The sequence below is a fragment of the Aquarana catesbeiana genome, linkage group LG10 (genome assembly GCF_042186555.1).
Source record: "Aquarana catesbeiana isolate 2022-GZ linkage group LG10, ASM4218655v1, whole genome shotgun sequence".
Classification (NCBI taxonomy): domain Eukaryota; kingdom Metazoa; phylum Chordata; class Amphibia; order Anura; family Ranidae; genus Aquarana; species Aquarana catesbeiana.
Genome location: NC_133333.1, coordinates 57,459,924 through 57,486,179, shown reverse-complemented (window position 1 = coordinate 57,486,179; position 26,256 = coordinate 57,459,924). Strand labels below are relative to the sequence as shown.

The window sequence follows — 26,256 nt, the reverse complement described above, 5'->3', positions numbered from 1 at the left end:
GGAGATCCCGGGATAATATGAGATAATAGGTTCTCGGGCAAATTACCATATGATCCGTAGCTCCGTAGATAGTACATCAATAATCAGCCCAAAAAAAAGATAGACCATAGCTTGATACTGTCTACAACCCGATTTCATAAATCAATTAAAAAGTTTACACTTACATTTAAGGGTCTCAACGAGATGGCATTACTCTAATCCGTGTTCTCAATACAGACTGTCGAGGTCCAAGGGCCGCACATCATATACCAAAGGCCCGCATGAGGCCCTCAGGCCACAGGTTGTTGGGCACCAGTGAACTATGTAGTATGTTGCATAATAGGCGAGGTTGAAAAAAGACACAAGTCCATCAAGTCCAACCTGTGTGGCTGTATACAATCAGTGCTTGGTGAAGCTGTATTCAAAATGGACACGCAGAAAAATTTTGAAAATCAATTATCATTTTCCTTCCACTTCACAATAATGTGCCACTTTGTGTTCGTCTATCACATAAAATCCCAATAAAATACGTTTATGTTTTTAGTTGTAACATGACAAAATGTGGAAATTTTCAAGGGGTATGAATACTTTTTCAAGGCACTGTGTGTATATGTACGTGTGTATGTGATTATTTATATATACCGTATATATATATTACACATGCATAAAGGGTTGGTCCAACTTCATGTACAGTATGTGTTATATATTTATATATACTGGGGGGGGGGGGGTAAAGCAATGTAGGTTTTTCAGGTTCTGCGATGACAGCTTGAAAGGAGAGGTAATTTCATCTGTAATTCAGAAGATGAACATAAAACAGGTAGTTTTGCATTCTTCTCTGACGATTGTGTTGTGACGTTTGTGAGGATTTTTTTTATTCATTATTTATATATAAAGTGACCCTTTTCTGTGCTCTCCAAATTCCTTTTATTTTTTATTTTGTTGCTGTTTTCCTGCTGCTGTTTGAGGGTGGATACATTTGTTCTCCTTGGTCCCACTGTTTGTAGGAATGTAGCCACCCTCTTTTGCTCACTCTCAAGTTAGACTGTGGACTACGGGATTCGTAGTGTGCATAGAGCAGTGCACATGACCACAACTGATGTACACTGCTCAGGGAAATGAGGGGGGGAATTGTGGAACGTGAGCACAACTAATGTGCACTGCTCGTTCCAAGCAAATGAAAGTGAGGGGAAAATTAGACGTTCAGGAGCTAATAAAGAATGTTACAAGGAGGCAGAAAAACACAATTTCATGAAAAATAGGCTACAGTGCCATTAAGTAGTGGATGTGTATGGATTATTTTAGAGAATAAGGATATTGTTTAGTGTCACTTTAATGATAAATGAAAAAAATCCACAAAAATCAGGTTGGTGTGGAAAATGGCCACCTCTTTGCTCTGGTTTTTACAACTTACCATCCAGGGCTCTGTAATTAATAATGCAGCAGTGGAAGAATATTGTTTCCATTAGGGATTTAATACATACTTGATTTGACTTGGTCATTTTTGAAAGTAGCAAAATGACAGCTAGATCCTGGTTTCTGTGGACAACATCTTCCCATATAGACCACCAGAGCCTCCTCTGCTTGGATCCATGGGCCTGCAAAGAAAGTCCTTTGCTAGATATGAAATTTACAATATGTACCGTAATTATCTTTTACAGCACATAAAGATAGGAGGTTTAACAAAGGAAGTAAGCGTGTTTGAACATGTTAATAACTTTGAGGCAGGTATGGTTGACTTCCTGCTTAACCACTTGACCACTGGGCACTTAAACCCCCTTAATAACCAGACCAGTTTTCAGCTTTTGGTGCTCTCACATTTTGAATGACAATTACTCAGTCATGCAACACTGTATCTATATGAATTTTTTGTCCTTTTTTTCACACAAATAGAGCTTTATTTTGGTGGTATTTAATCACCGCTGGGTTCTTTATTTTTTGCGCTATAAAAGAAAAAAGACCGAAAAATCTGTAAAAAAATTAATTTTTCTTCGTTTCTGTTATAAAATTTTGAAAATTAGTAATTTTTCTTCATATATTTTGGCCAAAATTTATACCGCTACATATCTTTGGTAAAAATAACCCAAATTAGTGTATATTATTTGGTCTTTGTGAAAGTTATAGCGTCCACAAGCTATGGTGCCAATATCTGAAAATTGATCACACCTGAAGTACTGACGGCCTATCTCATTTCTTGAGACCCTAACATGCCAGAAAAGTACAAATACCTCCCAAATGACCCCTTTTTGGAAAGAAGACATTCCAATGTATTTAGAAAGATGCATGGTGAGTTTTTTGAAGTTGTCATTTTTTCCCACAATTTTTTTTCAAAATTGTCATATTAGCAGGTTATTTCTCACACACAGCATATGCATACCACAAATTACACCCCAAAACACATTCTGCTATTACTCCCGAGTATGGCGATACCACATGTGTGAGACTTTTACACAGCGTGGCCACATACAGAGGCCCAACATGCAGGGGAGCACCTTCAGGCATTCTGGAGCACCCATGCCAATTCTGACATTTCTCTCCTACATGTAAAAATCATCATTTATTTGCTAGAAAATTACATAGAACCCCAAAACATTATATATGTTTTTTTAGCAAAGACCCTAGAGAATACAATAGCGGTCATTGCAACTTTTTATCTCGCACGATATTTGCGCAGCAATTTTTCGAACGCCTTTTTTTTGGAAAAAAAAATGTTTTTTGCTTTAAAAAAAAAAAAACAAAACAGTAAGGTTAGCCCAATGTTTTTGCATAATATGAAAGATGAAGTTACGCCGAGTAAATAGATACCTAACATATCACCTTTCAAAATTGCACACGCTTGTGGAATGGCGCCAAACTTCGCCACTTAAAAATCCCCATAGGCGACGCTTTAAAATTTTTTACTGGTTACAAATTTTGAGTTACAGAGGAGGTCTAGGGCCAAAATTATTGCTCTCGCTCTACCGATCGCAGCGATACCTCACATGTGTGGTTTGAACACCGTTTTCATATGTGGGCGGGACTTACGTATGCGTTCGCTTCTGCATGCGAGCACACGGACAGGGGCGCTTTTAAAAAATTTTAATTTTTTTTTATTGTTCATTTTACTTTATTTATTTTAGTTTGACACTTTTTTCCCCCAAAAAATTTTTTTGATCACTTTTATTCCTATTACAAGGAAAGTAAACATCCCTTGTAATAGGAATATGGCATGACAGGTCCTCTTTACAGTGAGATATGGGGTCAATAAGACCCCAAATCTCACCTCTAGGCTGTGCCTGAAATTAAAAAAAAAAAAAAAAAAAAAAAAAAAAGATCCTGGCTTCGATCGTAGCGGTGAGTCGGTAGAAGCACCGGAGGGCGGCGGGAGGGGGGTCGTCCCCTCTCGCCTCCCGTAAGAACGATCAAGCAGTGGAACAGCCACTATGATCGTTCTTATGGTGTAGGGAATCGCCGGCTGAAAAAGATGATATCTGAATGATGCCTGTAGCTGCACCCATCATTCAGATATCCCCGCACAAAGTCAAGGACGTCGTATGATGGAAGGCCGGAAGTGGTTAAAACGCTTTTTTTTTTTTTAACACAAAGTTGTCCATTTATACAATATTTCTAACACATAGCATGTACATATCAAAAATGACACCCCAAAATAGATTCTCCTACTCCTCCTGAGTACGGCGATACCACATGTGTGAGACTTCCACAGCCTGGCCACATACAGTGGCTGGGTATGTCTGAGCATGGCTGGGTATTGCAGAGTATCGCCGAGTATGACTGGGTATCGCCGAGTATGACTGGGTATCGCTGAGTATGGCTGGGTATCGCCGAGTATGGCTGGGTATCGCCGAGTATGGCTGGGTATCGCCGAGTATGGCTGGGTATCGCCGAGTATGGCTGGGTATCGCGGGGTATGGCAGAGTATTGCGGGGTATTGCGGGGTATTGCAGGGTATGGCAGAGTATTGCGGGGTATGGCAGAGTATTGCAGGGTATTCCAGGGTATGGCAGAGTATTGCGGGGTATTCCAGGGTATGGCAGAGTATTGCGGAGTATGGCGGGGTATTGCGGAGTATGGCGGGGTATTGCGGAGTATGGCGGGGTATTGCAGGGTATGGCAGAGTATTGCAGGGGTATTGCAGGGTATGGCAGAGTATTGCAGGGGTATTGTGGGGCATACCAGAGTACTGTGGGGCATTGCAGAGGGCATTGCAGAGCATTGCAGGGCATGCAGAGTAGTGGGGATGGCTGAGCATGGATGGATGGATGGCTGGATGTCTCTGTGCAGCGCTGTGGGCACTACACATGCAGCCCACAACGCTGCAGCCATCCATCCAGCCCCCTCTCCGCTCACAGTGTACCGATCGGTACACAGAGGGGAGGAGAGGAACCGGCGTCATCAGATGACGCCGGTTTGTTTACATGTGATCGCTCCACATGGTAAACGGCCGCGATCAGCGGCCATTTACCGGGATCTGTGATGCTCCGGGTCCTCTGGACCCGGCGGTCACGGATGCTCTAGGGGGCGCGCGAGAGCAGAATTCTGGGTGGACGTCCTCCCAGAGTTAAACAACCGCCCTGTAGCCGTCATTTGGCTATGGGCCGGTTGTTAAGTGGTTTTAAAGAACACAAACACTGTCACTTTAACACGACTTTTTGAAGTAATAGCCATACATGAAATTATCAAAGTTAGAGATCACGACCTTTTTTTTTTTTTTTTTCCCAGTTAGGAAATTTCACACCTCATATCTTGCACCTAAGTAAATCAGTATTGCAGGTTCATGTGAATTATTTATTTTTATAATTTTAAAGCGGAAGCCGGGAGATTTGAAGGCACACATGAATTCAGCACTGTATTCATTAATACATTCTAAAGCCCAACTCTAGAAATTCCAAAACATCTAACCTTGCAGTGGGCAGCCAGTAATGCAAGGATTAAATGCTCGTTGACTATAGGGGTAGAGCATTTGGATGTAATACCTTACTCCTCGCTCTTGCAGACTCCTTTCACCTGTGTGAACTGTCACCCTGATGTCTCTTCTGTAAGACTGTGTGGCTTGTGGTCATACACTAGCGTCATTTAGTACAATGCAGGACCAATGATCTTACATTGCACACGAGAACCGCAAGGTCCATAACCAAGAGTGGAGAAGAGCATGGAACCTGCTTGAGGAAGGAATATGGTAGGTATTACATCTTATTCCTCTTCCTCTAAAGTTATCAAGCATTTTACTATTGCTGTGCTGGAGGGGTGCTTACTACAAGGGCATTTTTTTCCCGATTCCTAGAGTTGGGCTTTAAATGTATTTTCCAAACATAAGCAATGTAGGTTCCTGAATTTCACCTTGTATTGGCAGTTTCTGTACAGCAGAGCTTATACTGGGGGAGAAGCCATTCAATAATGCAAGGTGCATGCTAATGTAAGTGATAGAGGGATCAGCTCATCAGTCTGCTGCTTCTCTTTTTACTGCCCATTTATAATATGGGGAGGAGACCAGCAAATATTGCATTGCATCACATAAATATTAGATTCCCTCCTTACCAGACAGGGCTGTGTGTTGTGGTAGAGCTGTGTAAAATTCAGGACTAGAGAGATAAAACGGCTCCCCAATACATGCCTTCTATGTATTTAGCGGTTTGCCCGGAAGTTCAGCTGTAAGGTGCCCAATGACTGAAACATCTAAAGAATAGTCTTTTCGTGAATATTAATGGTTGAAACTTCTGGTACTGGCTTATTTTGGGATAAAAAAAAGAAAAAAAAAATTTGACCAGATAAAATGTAAAGGATAAGCTTTCCTTTGGAACATGCTCCATGTTCCACCCATATTTAAAATGGAACATGTAATCCAGCTGATTTTTTTTCCAAGGAAGGCCAGTCACATCTAGAGATTACATGCAAATGTATGACCATTTTTCCAATCAATTGTAACAGCTAAATCAGCTTTTCTCAAACAGGTTCCTCCAGAGGTTGACAAGGGTTCCTTGTGCAGTGAGCAACTTCTGTTTCTCAGATGAGTAGCCAGTGACACCAGTAGTCCTTTTTCCATCTGCAAGCTGGGATTCTTCCCATTGACCACAAATGTAAGGAGCATTCTCTCCAGTGACCATCACCCTGTGAGCTGTAGATATAATTTTTTGGAGGGGTTCCCTTAGTCTGGAAACCTTTGGGCGAGCACCTACACAATGAGCTTGTTCCAGTAGACAGGCTAAAAGGTTGTCCTAGATACATCTGGACTTTAAAGTCAGCCCACAGGTTTATGTTGGTCAACAAACGACAATGGAAATGGTTTTCTGGTTCATCTTGCATCTTACAGCTTCAAACGGTGTAACAAGGCATGAATTATAAAGCTTTAATTTTGGAAAATATTTTCATTGTGTACTAATTTTCTACATATTGTATGTAGCTAGGGATTATATTAAGGCCTCGTGCACACAGGACATAGTTTTATTGCCCTGGACATGTTTGCTCCCGGCAGGAAAAGAGCAGCTAAAAAATGTGCCTAAGCCTTTACACATGCGTTTAGGCAAGTCAACTATTCGGGGGCTCATTGATGCCATTGGCCAGAATATTAATATTTTCTGGCCTTTGAAATGAATAAACTCTCAAGTGCTCAATGTGCCTAGTGTTTATGCGCTTTTCACGTGTTAGGTGAATTCAGTGTTTTTTCTACTCAAAAGCTCCTCTCCTGTACTCGCTGATGGTGCGTTTTAATTTTCAGGCTGTAAACGCTCCTATTCTAATACGCCTGTAAACGCCTATGTGTACATGGCCTGGTAGGCTAACATAGGGGTGCATTTACAGACTGGAAAAAAAGGCAAACACCTATAAAGTGGTGTTTTTTATGCCCTGTGTATGCGGCTTAAAGCCTGGTACACAACACAAGTTTTTTTTTTATTGTTTTTCAACCCAGCGGGATGAAAAAAATCTGACAGCTTCAGTTGGAGCCACTGTACTAATCTCACCTTCTGTGCTTCTGTTTTCTGACAGGGGGACGCCCCCCCCCCCAGAACACTCCGGTCAGCGCTCTCAATTAAACGCGAGCTTGTCGGCTGCTGGTTTTCCAGCATGCTCGGCAGCGGGTCCGACAGAAGTTTGTCCGGCTTCTGTCGGACCGGCTGCCATACACACGGGCTGAATGTCGGACAGTTTTTATTGAACGGGCCGATGTCTCTTGACATTTGGCCCATGTGTACTAGGTTTTAGGGCTTGGTCACATCTTAGCACTATGTATTGTTCAACACATTGACTGGATGTAGTACTACAGATTAAGATTTTGTGAATCAGTTGATTTAATCTGATGGCTGTATAAAACTGAGGACAGTCTCTATTGAAGTGGTGCAAGGCTGCTGGATAAACATGCCTTTTTCAATTAGTATCTACTGTGTTCATCCTTCTCAACATGTCTGTTCCTAATGTATACTGATTTGTACCATTCTGGGATACCTTCCAGCTGGAAACTTTCTTGTACTGCTATAGCGCTGTACTGTAGTACTCTTATCTATTAAAGAAGAACTCTGGTCTTAGCAGAAACTTGGTTTCTAATGTCAGGGCTCTTAAGATAGTTAAATTTAAGCTACTGACTATTTTTGTTTCTGCAGCTTAGAGTGCTGCCAAAATGGAGATAATCAGTTCTCTTAAAGTGTGTGTTCACCTTTACAGAAAAAAATATAAAGGTGGAGTAACATCATATGCTCTCTGCCCCCCCGTCCCCAATGTACTTCCAAGGATGCTGTACTGCCAGTGTCCCCAGAGCCAGTGCAGCGGTCTGGGTATTTGAAACCTCCACTTTGAAAGCAGTGTGGTCAGTTTTTAATAGGAAAGCAGAGTGACTGACAGGATCACCAGGTTTTTCACACCAAGGAAGCACATGGTAATGCAGGCACATATCAGCAATATGAAATTTTGGGTTGACATATTCTTTAGTTGAATATTAAAGGGCCTGAAACTGCAACATCACTTGTTAAAAATGCTGCCAACGTGCACCTCCCATGAGGCTGTTAACTTCACCATGGTAAGAGGGGTCCCTAAAAGAAAAAGAGTAGGTACATGATTTGGGGTCTTTAGGTGCAAAACACTTCCCTTCATGGGGTCAGAGGTAGGTTGTAACTCCCTTCCTGGTGATTTGGTAGTGAGGTCTTCAGATCTCATACACCTTCGATGGCGCAAAAAATAAATAAAAACATTTTGTGACAAATCTTAATCAAAAGTAGTTCTAAAAGCTGAACGTTTTTTACTTTTACCTTTTTTTTTTTTTGCATTCTATGCATGAAGATAAAAAAACATTCTGTATGCAGCAGGCACCCTAATACTTACATGAGCCCCATCCCGATCCAGCAATGTGCACAAGAGCATCTGGCTCAGCCTTTCAGTGGCTCGCTGAGACGGGTACGGTCCAGGCATGTGGGCAAATCCCGACCATATGGTCACGATCCTTCCGGAGCCTAGACCGGCTCTGTGACGTCGGCCCACAGCAGGCTTCAGCCTGAAGGGTCTGGTAAGGTCCTGGGGAGGACCCCATGCCATTTTTTTTTTCTTTTAAATTTTGGCATGGGGTCCCCCTTCATGATCCATACCAGACTCAAAGGGCCTGGTATGGTCTTGGATCGGTTAAGACGGCTCTCATAGGGAACCATTGATTTTGACATGTCATGCAACTCAAAGTTCTCGAGTAGAGGTCGACCGATATATCGGCCGGCCGATATATCGGCCGATATTTGGCTTTTTTTACTTAATCGGCATCGGCCGATTGTGCTGATAAAAAAAGCCGATTATAACTTCAGCGGGACTTGCAAATGACTTCTGTAATAGAAGTCAATTGCAAGCTGTTTGAAGTTTGTTTTCTCTCCTCCTCTGGGCAGCCTGCCAAGTCTGATAAGAAGATACATTTGTATCTCTTCGGGTTCTTTTTATCAATAGACTGAACTCCGTGGAGAAGTTTTCAGTTTAACCATTTAAAGACTAAATCTTTTTTGACATTTGTTGCTTACAAGTAAAAATCCTGTATTTTCTGCTAGAAAATCACTTAGAACCCCCAAACATTATATATATTTTTTTTAGCAGAGACCCTAGGGAATAAAATAGCGGTTGTTGCAATATTTTATGTCACACGGTATTTGCGCAGCGGTCTTTCAAACGCAATTTTTTTTTTAAAAATACACTAATTAAAAAAAAAAAAATAAAACAGTAAAGTTAGCCCATTTTTTCTTTTTTCGTCCAAAAGTTTTGATTACCTGTTTTTGTGTATTTAATATTTAAGATATAGTTTTTTTTTAATCTAAATTCTACATACAAGTGAACTGATTGGAGGTTTGTTTTGTTCAATAAATGTTTAAATGTAAAAAATTTTCTGTATCACTTATTACTTAAGGCTGCTTTCACACTGGAGCGGGCATGCGTTGACGGTAAAACGCTGTTAGTTTTAGTGGCGCTTTACCGTCATTTTAGCGGCGCTATTCGGCTGCTAGCGGGGCGCTTATAACCCAGCTAGCGGCCGAGGAAGGGGTTAAATGCGCCCCTGAAGTGCTACTGCCAAAACGTTATGCAGGTGCTTCGGCAGCGGTGCGCATTCATTTTAATGGGCAGGAGTGGTGGAGCAGCGGTATACACCGCTCCAAAGATGCCGCTTGCAGGACTTTTTTTTACATCCTGCCAGCGCATCGCCTCAGTGTGAAAGCACTCGGGATATCACACTGAGACTGGAGGGGAGCCGTTTTACTGGCACTTTACAGGCGCTATTTTTAGCCTAAAAAAATGCCCCAGTGTGAAAGGGGTCTAACTGTTAGATTTTATGAGATGAAGGGGGAAAAAAAAAAAAAAAAAAAAAAAATCGGCCTAATATATTGGCCCAAAAAAATCGGCATCATATATCGTCCATCGGCCACCGCGATTTCTAAATATCGGCATCGGCATCGGCCAGAGAAAAACCCATATCGGTCGACCTCTATTCTCGAGTGCATGTCAGACCATTGTGAACCCTCCCTAATGTGCATGTCCATCTTAAAATCCTAGGGAAAGTTCAAAACTTTGGCATGGCAATCGCAAAAGGTTTTTAGTTCTATCGAATGCTTTGGCAAATTACTTTTCTGATTCTCTATGCAAACTTCCTAACAACATTTTGCTAGTGTATGGCTAGCATTAATAAAATGCCAGTGGCGAGTCTGCCTCTGCCTTATGGAAATGTGAGTTGACAGACAGCAAGTCAAAGGATATACTTTATACAAGGTGAGCCTAATTTTTAGTGTGTCCAGGTGCTGCACGGCACAATTTTGCTGTGGATAACATTAAGAGGAATGTTGCTAGCAATCGGAAAAATAATCTACGTACTATAAAACACCAGTGGTATTCCAGAAGAAGTGAGATTGTGGAGAGTGACCCAGAAGGAGGGCAGGGTGTCAATGGAGAAGGCTGGAATTCAGATGGGACATGACAAAATGTATAACGTCTCTCAGATATCCTGATACCTTTTAACTGCAAAAATGTAAAGAGCAGGGATGATGTGTACAGTGCTGTTGTCTGTAGCAACCAGAAATCACTCTTTATCTTGATGTAAGATGATAATAAAAAGTAATTTCTGATTGATAGATAGGTGTAGCTGCGCTTGGCACCCTGACCTTCACTTTATTTAATATGTAGTTTTATTTCCCTACATCCAAGTTTGGGAAATGGTCTGGTTGCATATTTGATCAAGACATGTGTGTGTATGTATGTATGTGTGTGTATATATGTGTAATATATATATATATATATATATATATATATATATAATATAATATAAACTGGCTGTTGACGGACAGAGCACAGCAGTCCAATAGAGGCTTTCCATTCTGCCCATTTGCTGTGGACCAGACTGGGAACTAGTCTCTCAGTTCTCCATCAGACTCTGCCGATCCAGTGACAAGTCATTTCCCAAAGATAGCCTGTGCCTATATTCTGGGCAGTGACATCACCCCTATCCCTGTTTAGATTTCGGTTTTGGCTGGGGAATCGCCTATCCGACAGTTAAATGGGACTGGAGGTATAGCACTGTGTGGGGAAGCTGTCATACGTACATTACAGCTTCCCAGTACAGGCATGGCCCACTCTGAGTACTGGTGTACCCTGTACGCCAATTCAGAGTTGGTCCTAATTGCTGCCAGTTTCCTAATCTGAGAACTGGCAGTAATTCTTTAAGAATGTGTTTACTGTCGTAGTGACCGCTTCTTAAAGTGGCAGTAGTAAGAGCTACCTGGAGCGTATACACCACTCAGCGATACCATTATGACCACTAATGGGTAAAGTCAATATATTGATTATATTGTTACAGTGGCACCTGAAAGTGGGTGAGATAATTTAAGGATAAGGCATAAGGATTTGAGCGACTCTCACAAGGGCCAAATTATGATGACCAGATGACTGGGTCAGAGCAACTTCAAAGCTGCAGCTCTTATGGAATATTCCCAGTCTGCAGTGGTCAGGACCTACCAGTAGTGGTCCAAGCAAAGAAAACTGGTGAGCAGGTGAAAGGGTCATTGGCGGTCAGGGCTCACTGATGCACCACTCCAGGCTCTGCTGCACATAGTGGGTGTGACTCCACTGTAGCGGTCCATGCGCCTCAAAACGCAACCCTGGAGTATCCCTCAAAATTCTTGCAATAGCAGCTAATGAATGAGAAGTGCATATGCAGCATCCTCTTCTGGTAAGGTGTCCCAGAAGAGAAAAACGCTTCTCCTTGGCCAGAGTGGTCACATGTTTGCACTGATGGCTACTCCGGGGCTCTTATTTGTGGTGTACGGCCTGCTAAATTGGCACCACGAGCCATCACTGCCACCCTGACTCTTAATTGTGCCCTTTCATATGTTTGTACAACACACTTTTCTGAAAAGCAACATACTGTATGTAGCATCATGTAGACCAAAAGTTTTTAAGTTCTGTCCTACAAGATGATAAAATCGAAAAAAATGAAATTGTCATTGCCTACAAAAATCAAATGGTTGACAGTTATTTCATTCCATTCAGAATGATTTCAGATGGAAGACACACTTTTAAGATATGCCCTGCGTCCTAAGAATTGCTGTCGTGAGACTTCTTGAAGTGCTTTGCAAGTCTTGACATTTCAGTATTATCTGGGAGGTTAGGGGGTTAAATAAATGGAAATTTTCCTACATGCTGTTCATACAGGGGTGTGGAGTCACACACCTCCCGAGATGGAAAGCTGAATGGCTGAGAGGTGGGAAGAGGAGAGGTGAGAACGCCATGAGGAGGAGTAAGAAGCAGGATTCAGACTATGTGGTTGGGACTTGCAAGGAGCTCCAGCACAGATGAATAATATTCTGTATGAAGACTTTATGTAATCAAGGTAGGAACACACAGCTCTCGCGTCACTGGTTTATACTGGCATCAGCCCAGAACTAGAAGCTGAACACAGATGTGGTCATGTCTGAAATATGCAATTTATTCATTTAGATTTGTTAAGCTGATTCTGAGGTTTAATCAACCTTTCTTATCATAGTTTTGGATGGTGGGGAAGGGCTACAACCCTGTCTGGTTTTTATTGCTTAGTCTCAGTTGGGGAGATTTAAGTTGACTCTCTAAACCTAGACGGTTACCAGTAAATGTTTCTCTTGATTTGTCAATCTAGAGGTGGGCAGAACATGTTACCAAGCAACCAGTTGCCGAAAACCTGCACACATAAGAGTGGCTCCAGGGAGACCCCCCTTAGAAGAATGCCATAGACAGAAGTATACTTTGCCAGATTTTGAAGTTCATCTCCTTCTGAAGAAATGGTCCTAAGTAGGAAATCATGTAGCGGCAGGCACAACATATAAGTGTAGCTAACTCTTTATAATTAAAGTGATTGTAAACCCTCACCGTGTAAAGCAACACAGTCAGTTTAAAATGGCTATGAAAGGCAACACATTTGAGTCTATATACAGTTAGGTCTATATATATTTGGACACAGGCACAATTTTCATACTATTGGCTCTGTATGCCACCAAAATAAAGTTAAAACCAAACAATTCAAATGAATTTGAAGTGCAGACTTTCAGCTTTAATTCAAGGGGTTGAACATAAATATTAAGTGCAAATTTTAGAAACTGCAACCAGTTTTATACACACTCCCCCCATTTTCAGGTGCTCAAATTTAATTGGACAAATTGCAAATAATCATTAATTAAATGTTAATTTTTGATATTTTGTTGAGAATCCTTTACTGGCAATGACTGCCTAACGTCTGGAACCCATGGACATTACCAAAGACTGGCTTTCCTCCTTTCTGATGCTTTGCCAGGCTCTAACTTCAGCTGTCTTCAGTTGTCCTTAGTGGTCTTTCTGCCTTTTTTAGTTTTTCCTTCAGCAAGTGAAATGCATGCTTAATTGGGTTGAGATCAGGTGATTGACTTAGCCATTGCAGAATATTCTACTTCTTGGGCTCCTGGGTTGCTTTTGCAGTGTGTTTTGGATCATTGTCTGTCTGTACTGTGAAGCGCCGTCCAATCAACTTTACTTCATTTGGCTGAATCTGGGCTGACAGTATGTCTCTAAACACAGCAGAATTCATCCGGCTGCTTCTGTCACATCATCATTAAACACCAATGACCCAATGCCACTGGAAGCCATGCAAGCCCATGCCATCACACTGCTTCCACCATGTTATACAGATGACGTTGTGTGCTTTGGATCATGGGCCGTTCCAAGCCTTCTCCACACTTTTTTTTCTTTCTGTCATTCTGGTACAGATTAATCCTAGTTTCATCTGTCCAAAGAATGCTTTTCCAGAAATGATCTGGCTTTTTTAGTTTCTTTTTGGGAAAGTCTAATCTGGCTTTTCTATTCTTCAGGCTTATGAATAGTTTGCACCTTGTGGTGAACCCTCTTTATTTGCTCTCGTGAAGTCTTCTCTTGATTGTAGACTTTGACAATGATTTGCCCACCTCCTGGAGAGTGTCCTTCACTTGTCTGAATGTTGTGAATGGGTTTTTCTTTACCGTAGAGAGGATTCTGCGGCCATCCACCACTAGCTCATTATGAAATACTTACCTGAGATCCACGCTGTTGCAGCGGTCCCCGTACACTTCCGTGAGCGGCGAAATGTCTCCCGGAGTTATTTCCAGGTTCGCAGGCTCCGGCCAATCACAGCTTGCATGCGGGAGCCGCCAGTCACGGCACGGGCCCTTTAGAAACGCCACGATCGTGCCCTTTCCTCAGAGTGCATGTGTTGACGTCGGCGCAAGCGTATATGGTAAATATCTCCTAAACCGTGCAGGTTTAGGAGATATTTCCAGTATCTACAGGTAAGCCTTATTATAGGCTTATCTGTAGATACAAGTGGTGTAACAGGGTTTACAACCACTTTGAGAGCTGTAATTTCTAAACCCTTCCTCCGATTTGGATGTACATACCCTCAAATTAAACCTGAGTCTTCACTTTCAGCCCATATCCATTATATAACTAATAGCTTGAATATGTTTTGGTAAATACCTGGAAAAAAACTAAAATTGTGCAATGGCAAGGGGTATGAATACTTTTTCAAGGCACCGTAGGAATTTTCAAATCTGCTTTTTCTTATTCCATCTTAAAGCCAGCTCCATTCTTGACAAGTGTATACATATTTTGTTGTTTTCTGAAGGTTCACTTTTTGCCTTTGTAGACATTGTCAATTACTTAAAGTGGAGGTAAACCCAAAATTTTTTTTTTTTTTATGTCATAATGTAGAGTGTAAGATTTCCTATCATTTGAGCCCAGTCTTGCCACAAAGAGTTAATCCAGCTCTGAGCAATCCTCTTTTATTGTTCAGTGAGATAAATCTTAACAAACAGAGGAAAACTTTGTCAAATCCTCCCACTTGCTGTGAGTGACAGGTGATTTACATATCTGGTGCACTAGCCTAAGACACATGCATTATTTTTTAATTCCCACCCCCACTCCTTTCTTCAGCAGCTCTGCAAGGATTGGCTGTTCCACGCCTCAGCATGATTTGGCATGCTGAAGTCATGTGGTTACTTTCCTGTCTTTTCACTGGATGTTAGAGATCATAGCAGAAGTTAAGTTAGAGCCCTTTCACACTGGGGCGGGGCGCGGCGTCGGCGGTAAAACGCCGCTATTATTAGCGGCGTTTTACCGTCTGTATGCGGCCGCTAGCGGGGCGGTTTTACCCCCCGCTAGCGGCCGAGAAAGGGTTAAATACCACCGCAAAGCGCCTCTGCAGAGGCGCTTTGCCGGCGGTATAGCCGTGCTGTCCCATTGATTTCAATGGGCAGGAGCGGTAAAGGAGCGGTATACACACCGCTCCTTCACCGCTCCGAAGATGCTGCTGGCAGGACTTTTTTTACCGTCCTGGCAGCGCATCGCTCCAGTGTGAAAGCCCTCGGGGCTTTCACACAGGAATACATGCAGCGGCACTTTCGGGTCGGTTTGCAGGCGCTATTATTAGCGCAATAGCGCCTGCAAACCGCCCCAGTGTGAAAGGGCTCTTAGAAATACACAGGAGAAAATGCATATTGACAAGGGGAGTGTAGAGGTGGGCGGGGAGTCTACTGACATCACGACTCCACCCACCGAGCTCCAGACAACAGACACACCCACAGAATCTGCAGTTTTTCGGGTCTCATAACAGACAGAGGGGAGACATTTGACAGGTAAAGATACATGCAGGAGGCATGTATATCCTTATAGATAACCCCTATGGCAGTAGTTTAGAAAGGATGACATTGGGTTTACATCCACTTTAAGATAAAAAGCAATTTGGATACATTTTCTTTCAATGACTTTATACTGCTCTAAGACCGTATCTAGTCATTCAGATTGTTTGGTCGCAAGCATTGACCCAGTTGCTAATTTTAGTCACTTATTTCATGGATCAGCTTTCAAGAATGTCCTAGTCTTGTCCATTTTTGGATGCTGGTCAGCTGTAACTAAGTTACCATGAAATCCAGCTGGAGTTCCGGCTTATAGCCTGTTGTTTCCAAACAATACAGATGTATTAGTTCTGCCATTTTAGGATCCATTTACACTTTCGTCTTCTGGCGTTATACCTTTAAACATGCAGGTTATCTTAAAATGGAATTCCAGTCAAATTCTGACTAAGCCTAAATATAATCCCATCCTCATTCTAAGACTGTTCTATCTACCCTGTAAAACACGGATCTCCAAACTACGGCCCTCCAGCTGCTGCCGAACTACACGTTCCATGAGGCATTGTAAAACTCTGTCATTCCCAGGAATGATGGGAATTGTAATTGTAGTTCCTGAACAACTGGAGGGCCATCATTTGGAGACCCCTGCTGTAAAAGAAAAGATTAATAACCCCTTCCCGCTGAGTGTACGCAGATGTGCGTACTCGGCTTTCGGGGGTTATACCGGGATGATGCCCGCAGCTGCAGGTATCATCCCGGTACTGTTTTTTAGCCGCTTTCCAAGTATAACAACCGATGCGGCTAAAAGCCGCTCGGCTGTTATACCAGAGGAGCGGGAGGGGACCGCCCCTCCCGCCGCCTACCGCCATTCTTACCGGGCCTCCCGATCCACCGGGGGGCCCGATCACCAATCCGCCCCCTCCAGCGGCTACTGGCAGTCTGGAACGAAGCCGTAAGCTATATATACAGTATTCAGAATTTAGACCCCCGATCCCTCCATAAAGAGTACCTGTCACCACCTATTACTGTCACAAGGGATGTTTACATTCCTTGTGACAGCAATAAAAGTGATCAATTTTTTTTTTTTAAACACAATTTATAAATATAAAAATAGATAAGTTTTTTTTTTTTTTTTTTTTTTAAAGCGACCCAGCGAGCTCACGCAGCAAAGAAAACACATACGGAATTCGCACCCGCATATGTGAACGGTGTTCAAATCACACATGTGAGGTATCGCCGCGATCGTCAGAGTGAGAGCAATAATTCTAGCTCTAGACCTCCTCTGTAACTCTAACCTGGTAACCGTAAATGCAATTATAAAGCGTGTCAGGTTTCGTATCTATTTACTCTTCGTAACATCATCTTTCACATTATACCAAAAAATTGGGCTAACTTTGCTGTTTTTTTTTTTTAATTTATTAAAGTGTCCCTTTTCCCAAAAAGTTGCATTTTAAAACACTGCTGCACAAATACCATGTGATAAAATATATTGCAACAATCACAATTTTATTCTCTAGATTCTCTGCTAAAAATATAGATAGATAGATATAGATAGATAATAAATGAGAGAATGTTTGGGGGCTCTAAGTAATTTTCTAGCGAAAAATACGGATTTTAACTTGTAAACACCAAATGCCAAAAATAGGCTTAGTCATGAAAGGGATAAACGTACCTATTCTGAGGCCGTTCAGGTCCAGTCGCATGATCGGGTCCCTGTGCCAGCTTCAGTGTAGAGGAGGGACAGCTGACAATGACTACAGAGCCTTTGCAAAGAGGTCACCCATAGGCTTACTATGGGGCAGCCATTGTCAGCGACAAAGCCAGCATTTGAATCTGATCATGTGACCGGGGCAGCTTCCAAATAGGTACAGTACAGTGCCTTGAAAAATATCCATACCCCTTGAAGTTTTCCACATTTTGTCATGTTACAACTAAAAACTTTAAATATATTTATTGAGATTTTATGTAATAGAACAACACAAAGTGGCACATAATTGTGAAGTAAAAGGAAAATGATAAATGGTTTTAAAATTTTTTTTTTTTACAAATAAATATGTGAAAAGTATGGCGTGCATTTGTATTCAACCCTCTTTACTCTGATATCCCTAACTAAAATCTAGTGGAACCAATTGCCTTCAGAAGTCACCTAATTAGTAATAAGAGTCCACCTGTGTGTAATTTAATCTCAGTATTAATACATTTGTTCTGTGAAGCCCTCAGAGGTTTGTCAGAGAACCTTAGTGAACAAACAGCATCATGAAGGCCAAGGAACACACCACACCAGTCAGGAATAAAGTTGTGGAGAAGTTTAAAGCAGGTTTAGGTTATACAAAAATATCCCAAGCTTTGAACAACATCCCAAGGAGAACTGTTCAATCCATCGTCCGAAAATGGAAAGAGTATGGCACAACTGCAAACCTACCAAGGCATGGTCGTCCACCTAAACTGACAGGCTGGGCGAGGAGAGCATTAATCAGAGAAGCAGCCAAGAGGACCATGGTAACTCTGGAGGAACTTCAGAGATGTCCAGCTCAGGTGGGAGAATCAATATAAAATATGTTGGTGCGCTTATCAAACTCTCCCCATCTGTTGGAGTGGTGCTTGTATATAAATTCCTAAACCATAAAAAATACCCTAATATAACAATCAGTAAAGTGAATAAGTGCAAATAAATGCATCAAAGACCTATAAGGGAACACATATCCCTGGATATATGTTGATGAAAGAAATACAAATAAAAAAACATTTAATAGTGTCTGTTTGTGTTAATCCAGCTGAGGTTAAATGTCTAGTCAGATGCCTTTGATGAACTTGCTTGTATTTCAATTATCACAGATCACAGTTGCATGATGAATTACATTTGTAAGGTGATGATTCACATAAAGATAAAAGAAAAACCATCATTGCGCAGTGTTTTTAAATGCTACAAAAACTGGGCAATCAATGTAATCCACTCACACATTTGCAGTAGCTGAATCGCTTTTGTTACAATGGTCAGACAGCTTCACCGCTCATACAGCTACTGTATCACTGTGTTTGCCAAACACTATGCAATGACTTTACTGACTCCTCATCCCCACGCGTATCATCACATGTCACGTGACTTTCTCAAGGGTAGTAACAAAAGCAATTCAACTACTAAGACCCCCAGGTCCTTTTCCATCCTAGATTCCCCCAGAGGTTCTATATGTGTATAGATGTGTATAGATTGCATTCATATTTTTGCCACCCAAATGCATTATTTTACAATTTTCTACATTGAACCTCATTTGCCAGGTAGTTGCCCACCCCATTAATTTGTTCAGATCTAGGTATAACTAAAATGTATACATGTACAAACAGTGATTAAATAGTCTTTAATTTGTCCTTTGGTTTATATGTAATTATATACATCAATTCCAGCAGTATCGTAAGAGTTGTTAATATTTCCAAAGGTGCATCAACATAAAAAGTGTCCACCTCTGTGATCCAACAGTCAGCATGCAAAAGGTGACTATCCCCTCATCCGATATCCCCTCACCTGGGGGATAATACCAAACAATGGCCTATATGCACTATTTTCCATTCTTGGGCTCTGTTGTGATGTTCCTCTCCTCATGGGTACCTCTCGATCTTGGTTCTCATCTCCACATCACCAAAAGAAAAGGATAAACATAGTGCATATTCTTTTAAAGACAACGTTTTTTATTTCAAATGCATCTATAAAAAAAAAAAAACCCTCACATTTACCTGGTATGTATGTGCACCAGATTGTAAAACACACAAAATCAATATGCTAAATCTAAATAAGAAAAAACAAAAACAAATTTTAAACGCGCCCCGTCTCGCCGAGCTTGCGCGCACAAGCAAACGCATACGTGAGTAGCGCCCGCATATGAAAACGGTGTTCAAACCACACATGTGAGGTATCGCCGCAATCGGTAGAGCAAGAGCAATAATTCTAGCCATAGACCTCCTCTGTAACTCAAAACGTGCACCTTGTAGAATTTTGTAAACGTCACCTATGGAGATTTTTACCTTCACGATTATACTTTCCTGAATAAATGTGGATGGGTCAGATGGTAGACGCACCAACTAGAAGTAAAACATTACTAGATCTACTGATTACCAACAATACAGACCTGATAACAGATGTGGAAATACGGGGCAATTTAGGTAACAGCGATCCCAGGTCAATTAGTTTCAGTATAAATCACACAAATAGGAGACATGAAGGGAACACAAAGACACTGAATTTCAAAAGAGCCAACTTCCCTAAACTACAAACCTTGCTAAAAGGCATAAATTGGGATAAAATATTAGGAACAAAGAATATGGAGGAGAGATGGGTTTGCTTTAAGAGCATATTAAATAAGGGCATTAGCCAATGTATCCCATTGGGTAATAAATTTAAAAGAGCGAACAAACATCCTGGATGGCTTAACTCCAATGTAAAAATGCATATAAAAGCAAAGGAGAAGGCCTTCAAAAAATACAAGGTTGAGGGATCATCCACAGCATTCAGAATTTATAAAGAATGCAATAAGAAATGTAAGGGTGCAATTAGGTTGGCTAAGATAGAACATGAAAGACACATAGCGGAGGAGAGCAAAAAAAATCCCAAGAAATTCTTTAAGTATGTAAACAGTAAAAAAGGGAGGACAGACCATATTGGCCCCATAAAGAATGAGGAAGGACATCTGGTTACAAAGGATGGGGAGATGGCAAAGGTATTGAATTTATTCTTCTCCTCAGTCTTCACGAGTGAATCGGGGGGCTTCAGTAACCAAAACTGCAGTGTTTATCCTCATGACACAACACAGGAAGCACCTACATGGTTAACAGAGGACGGAATTAAAATTAGACTTGAGAAACTTAACATTAAAAAATCACCGGGACCAGATGGCTTGCATCCGAGGGTACTTAGGGAACTCAGTCAGGTGATTGCCAGACCGTTGTTCCTAATTTTTACAGACAGTCTATTGACTGGAATGGTTCCAGCTGATTGGAGAAAAGCCAATGTAGCACCAATATTTAAAAAGGGCCCAAAAAACATCCCTGGGAATTACAGACCAGTTAGCCTAACATCAATAGTATGTAAACTCTTGGAGGGGATGATAAGGGACTAGATACAAGATTTTAGTAATAAGAATGATATCATTAGCAGTAATCAGCATGGATTCATGAAGAATCGTTCTTGCCAAACCAATCTATTAACCTTCTATGAGGAGGTGAGTTGCCATCTAGATAAAGGAAGGCCTGTAGACGTGGTGTATCTGGATTTTGCAAAAGCATTTGACACAGTTCCCCATAAACGTTTACTGTACAAAATAAGGTGCGTTGGCATGGACCATAGGGTGAGTACATGGATTGAAAACTGGCTACAAGGGCGTGTTCAGAGGGTGGTGATAAATGGGGAGTACTCAGAATGGTCAGGGGTGGGTAGTGCGGTTCCCCAGGGTTCTGTGCTGGGACCAATCCTATTTAATTTGTTCATAAACGACCTGGAGGATGGGATAAACAGTTCAATCTCTGTATTTGCAGACGATACTAAGCTAAGCAGGGCAATAACTTCTCCGCAGGATGTGGAAATCTTGCAAAAAGACCTGAACAAATTAATGGGGTGGGCGACTACATGGCAAATGAGGTTCAATGTAGAAAAATGTAAAATAATGCATTTGGGTGGCAAAAATATGAATGCAATCTATACACTGGGGGGAGAACCTCTGGGGGAATCTAGGATGGAAAAGGACCTGGGGGTCCTAGTGGATGATAGGCTCAGCAATGGCATGCAATGCCAAGCTGCTGCTAATAAAGCAAACAGAATATTGGCATGCATTAAAAGGAGGATCAACTGCAGAGATAAAACGATAATTCTCCCGCTCTACAAGACTCTGGTCCGCCCGCACCTGGAGTATGCTGTCCAGTTCTGGGCACCAGTCCTCAGGAGGGACGTACTGGAAATGGAGCGAGTACAAAGAAGGGCAACAAAGCTAATAAAGGGTCTGGAGGATCTTAGTTATGAGGAAAGGTTGCGAGCACTGAACTTATTCTCTCTGGAGAAGAGACGCTTGAGAGGGGATATGATTTCAATTTACAAATACTGTACTGGTGACCCCACAATAGGGATAAAACTTTTTCGCAGAAGAGATTTTAATAAGACTCGTGGCCACTCATTACAATTAGAAGAAAAGAGGTTTAACCTTAAACTACGTAGAGGGTTCTTTACTGTAAGAGCGGCAAGGATGTGGAATTCCCTTCCACAGGCGGTGGTCTCAGCGGGGAGCATTGATAGCTTCAAGAAACTATTAGATAATCACCTGAATGACCGCAATATACAGGGATATGTAATGTAATACTGACACATAATCACACACATAGGTTGGACTTGATGGACTTGTGTCTTTTTTCAACCTCACCTACTATGTAACTATGACAAAATATGAGAAAATTTTAAATAATTAACCCCCCCCATTATATTTCTATCAATGCTGCCAATCACAGTACTGATTGCTGTGTGCTGATAACAGCAGCCACTGAGCCTGTAAAGTGCAATGACAGGCTGACGGCAGCTACAGCTATTCATGACTGTTCACAGTGATCATGGCTGGGAATACTTTGTGAATACACCCTTGGTCCACTTTACTTAATGTCAGGTTTCGTATTCATCTTTGTTGCACCTGGGGAAGAAGCTAGAGGAAGCTTATAGGAAAACTTAGCCAATTTCCTTCAGGTTTTTTTTTTGCTACACAACATTATTAACTATAATGCCGCGTACACACGGTTGGAATTTCAGACAACAAATGTTCAATGTGAGCTTGTTGTCGGAAAATCCGACTGTGTGTATGCTCCATCGGACATTTGCTGTCGGAATTTCTGACAACAAAGGTTTGAGAGCTGGTTCTCAAATTTTCCGACAACAAAACTTGATGTCGGAAATTTCGTGGTGAATTGATTGACGTGAGGTCAGGTACTGTCAGAATCCAGAGGAATAATCTGTGAGCAGGGAGACGCTGGCTGGCAGCGATGATGGCTGGAACTGACCTCTGTAATCCAACAGCATTGTGCCAAGCTGTTTAGGATGTAGTGTGTCTGCCACCGCTGGAGGATGGAGCCTGGGAACCGAGCGAACCCCTTCTAATCCAGACATCATGGTGGTACCATTTCTAATTTTAATATAATACTACAGTTACATACTGTCGCTATATGCTTTTTATTATCTGCTGCAGTTTTGTACCAGTAATGTATAATTTTGGCTCCTACCCATAGAGTGCTGCTTTTTTGTCTTTTGATTGCAGTTGTGCCATACTCTTTCCATTTTCTCTACAACTGTATCCCTGACCTGTCTGGTGTGTTCCTTAACCTTCATGATGCTGTTTGTTCACTGAGGTTCTCTAACAAACCTTTGAGGGCCACACAGAACAGCTGTATTTATACTGAGATTAAATTACATGCAGGTGGACTCTATTTACTAATAGGTGAATTCTGAAGGCAGTTGGTTCCACTAGATTTTAGTTAGGGGTATCCGATTAAAGGGGGGCTAAATACAAATGCATGCCACACTTTTCAGATATTTATTTGTAAAAAATGTTCAAATCATTTATCGTTTTCATATAGTTACATAGTAGGTGAGGTTGAAAAAAGACACAAGTCTATCAAGTCCAACCTATGTGTGTGATTATATGTCAGTATTACATTGTATATCCCTGTATGTTGTGGTCGTTCAGGGTGCTTATCTAATAGTTTTTTGAAACTATTGATGCTCCCCGCTGAGACCACCGCCTGTGAAAGGGAATTCCACATCCTTGCCGCTCTTATGCCCCGTACACGGTCGGATTTTCCGATGGGAAGATGTTCGATGGGGGCATGTGTAGGCTCCATCGGACATTTTCCATCGGAATTCTCATCACACAAAATTTGAGATCTGGATCTCAAATTTTCCGGCAACAAAATCCGTTGTCGTAAATTCCGATCGTGTGTACACAATTCTGACGCACAAAATTCCACGCATGCTAGGAATCGAGCAGAAGAGCCGCACTGGCTATTAAACTTAATTTTTCTCGGCTCATCGTACGTATTGTACGTCACGGCGTTCTTGGCGTTTGGAATTTCCGACAACATTTGTGTGACCGTGTGTATGCAAGACAAGTTTAAGCCAACATCCTTTGGAAAAAAAGCCAGCAGACTCCAACTTTTACAAGTTTAAAGTGGTCAGACCAGTGAAAGATTAATTCAGATAGCTACATGTTCATAAGGCTACATTCACCTGCAAATAGCAGCTGCCAGGGGTGGCCACCGGCAAAAAATTCTAGATTCTTGCCAGGGGCTGTAAATGCTGCCTGCACATACTGTGTGCAGCCAGCAGCAGCTGCCATCAGTGGCTGTCAGATATGTACTTTGTACAAATCAATGGCTGCTCATCCGATCGGTTACATGCGAATAGAACCTTCGACTGACCCTAGACGCAGACAGTGTGTGTCCAGCGTTGGCGTTTCTACAGAGTTCTGCCGCAGCTAATTGGCCAGTTTATATGTGGTCATAGCAGAGAGTGTTGCTGCGTCCAGAGAGGGCATTTAGCTGCCTCTGAATGCAGCAAACCATCTACAGATATGTGCCCGGGTGAATGTAGCCTATCCAGACTTGCACTGCATAACTAAATCTAATGTACAAATTTAATTGGTCTGATTTATGTATAGTCGTTTAGGCCTAATATACACTGGGAGTTTTAAACTAAATGCTTCTTCTAGAGGCTCCTCGCGTTTTTTTTTTTTTTTTTTTAACACCCCTCATTATTAGCCTATGTGCACATGTAGGCATTTAGAAGCAGAAAAGAAACACTGCCAGCGCATTCAGGAGCAGCAGCGATTCGACTGCTTGGGCATTCATACATTTTAACCGCTTGCTGACCGTCTCATGTAGGAGTACGGTGGCAGAGCGTCTCTCCTGTGCTGGATCACATATCTAATACGTGATTCAGCTCTTCCGGTTAGGGGGAAGTCGCAGCACATGCCAGATCAGCAGGTCCCATTCAATGATTGACCGCCAGCACCCGCTGATCGGCAAGGAGGGTGACAGGACAGAGCTCTGTGCATGTAAATACCACAAAGCTCTCTCCTCTCATCGGGGATGTGACATTTTTAGTTTCCCTGCAAAGCAGGGAATAAAAAAACAGCACATCCCTTCATAAAAACATCACACAGTGAATGCACCAAGCACTGTTAGGCCTACAGTTATCCCCTAGTTCGCCCTAGAACCCCCTCCCAGCCAGTGTCATTAGTACAGTGACTGTATATTTTTGTTTATTTTATTGGTGTCACAAAGTGTCAGTGTCACGCAAACCAACTTTCACGCAAACCAATACATATATATGCTTTATTGGGATTTTTTTTACCATAAATATGTAGCAGAAAACATATTGGTCTAAATTTTCTAAAGCAATTTTGATTTTTTTTTTTTTTTTATTGGATATGTTTCATAGCAGAAAGTAAAAAAATATTATCTTTTCAAAATGTTTGGTCTTTTTTCATTTATAGCTCAAAAAATAAAAAAACTCAGTGATGATCAAATACCACCAAAAGTAAGCTTTATTTGTGTGAAAAAAAAATTATATAAATCTCATTTGGGTGCAGTGATGCATGACCACGCAATTGTCAGTTAAAGCTGTGGCAAAAAAGCAAAAAATGGCCTGGTTATGAAGAGGGGTAAATCTTCCAGAGGGCAAGTGGTTAATGGCCAGAATAAATTAATATTCTGGCCAATAAATAAACGCCCAAATGCTTGACCCAGTGCGTGCCTAAATTTACCAAAACGCATTTGCACAAACGCGGCTTTAGGCACATTTTTATTCCTGCTTTTCTGCCAGGAGAAAGGCATTTGGAAGTACTGGGCAAATGCCCAATGTGCACGAGACCTAATGCCGCATACACACAGTCGGACTTTCCGACGGAAATGTTCGATGTGAGCCTGTTGTCAGAAAGTCCAACCGTGTGTATGCTCCTTCGAACATTTGCTGTTGGAATTTCCGGCCACAAATGTTTGAGAGCAGGTTCTCAAATTTTCCGCTAACTTCACTTGTTGTCGTAAAGTCCGATTGTGTGTACACAAGCCCGTCGCACAAAAGCTCACACATGCTCGGAATCAAGCAGAAGGAGCCGCATTGGCTATTGAAACTTCCTTTTTCTCGGCTCGTCGCACGTTCGGGATTTCCGACAACATTTGTGTGACCGTGTGTATGCAAGACAGGTTTGAGCCAACATCCTTGTCAGAATGTCCGATCGTGTGTACACGGCATTATTATTATTATTATTCAGGATTTATATAGCGCCAACAGTTTACGCAGCGCTTTACAATATAAAAGGGAGACAATACAGTTATAATACAATAAAATACAAGAGGATTAAGAGGGCCCTGCTCAGAAGAGCTTACAATCTAATAATTAGACTTACTATTAAAATTATTCTCCATAGAATTTGGTCTTGGATGGTATTTTAGGAATTTTTTACTCCTGACCAGTATATGAGAATTAAATGTTGCTTAGTTTCTGACTTCATAGTCAGATTTGTTCCATTGACTTTAGTACTGTGGTTTGATGAGGTCACATCCCTAGTTCCCCATACAATACATTCAAACACACAATTCTTTCTTGGTTTTGGGTCTGCTGAAAATTCAAAACGACGACTACAAATCTAGGGCT

The 26,256-nt window shown here is 41.7% G+C and overlaps 1 protein-coding gene across 5 annotated transcripts in view; it reads left to right on the top strand.

The window, feature by feature from the left end:
- The window catches only part of LOC141110709 (sodium-dependent neutral amino acid transporter B(0)AT2-like), a 179,715-nt gene that overhangs the window by 84,448 nt on the left and 69,011 nt on the right, over nucleotides 1–26,256 (top strand). Inside the window, exon 1 of one of the 5 annotated variants that reach the window (XM_073602237.1) lies at nucleotides 12,196–12,307. The exons of the other annotated variants lie outside the window; for them this stretch is intronic. The gene's annotated coding sequence lies outside the window, so the exon portion shown is untranslated. Of the gene's footprint in view, nucleotides 1–12,195; nucleotides 12,308–26,256 lie in introns of those variants that run through there. 5 annotated transcript variants of the gene reach the window in all.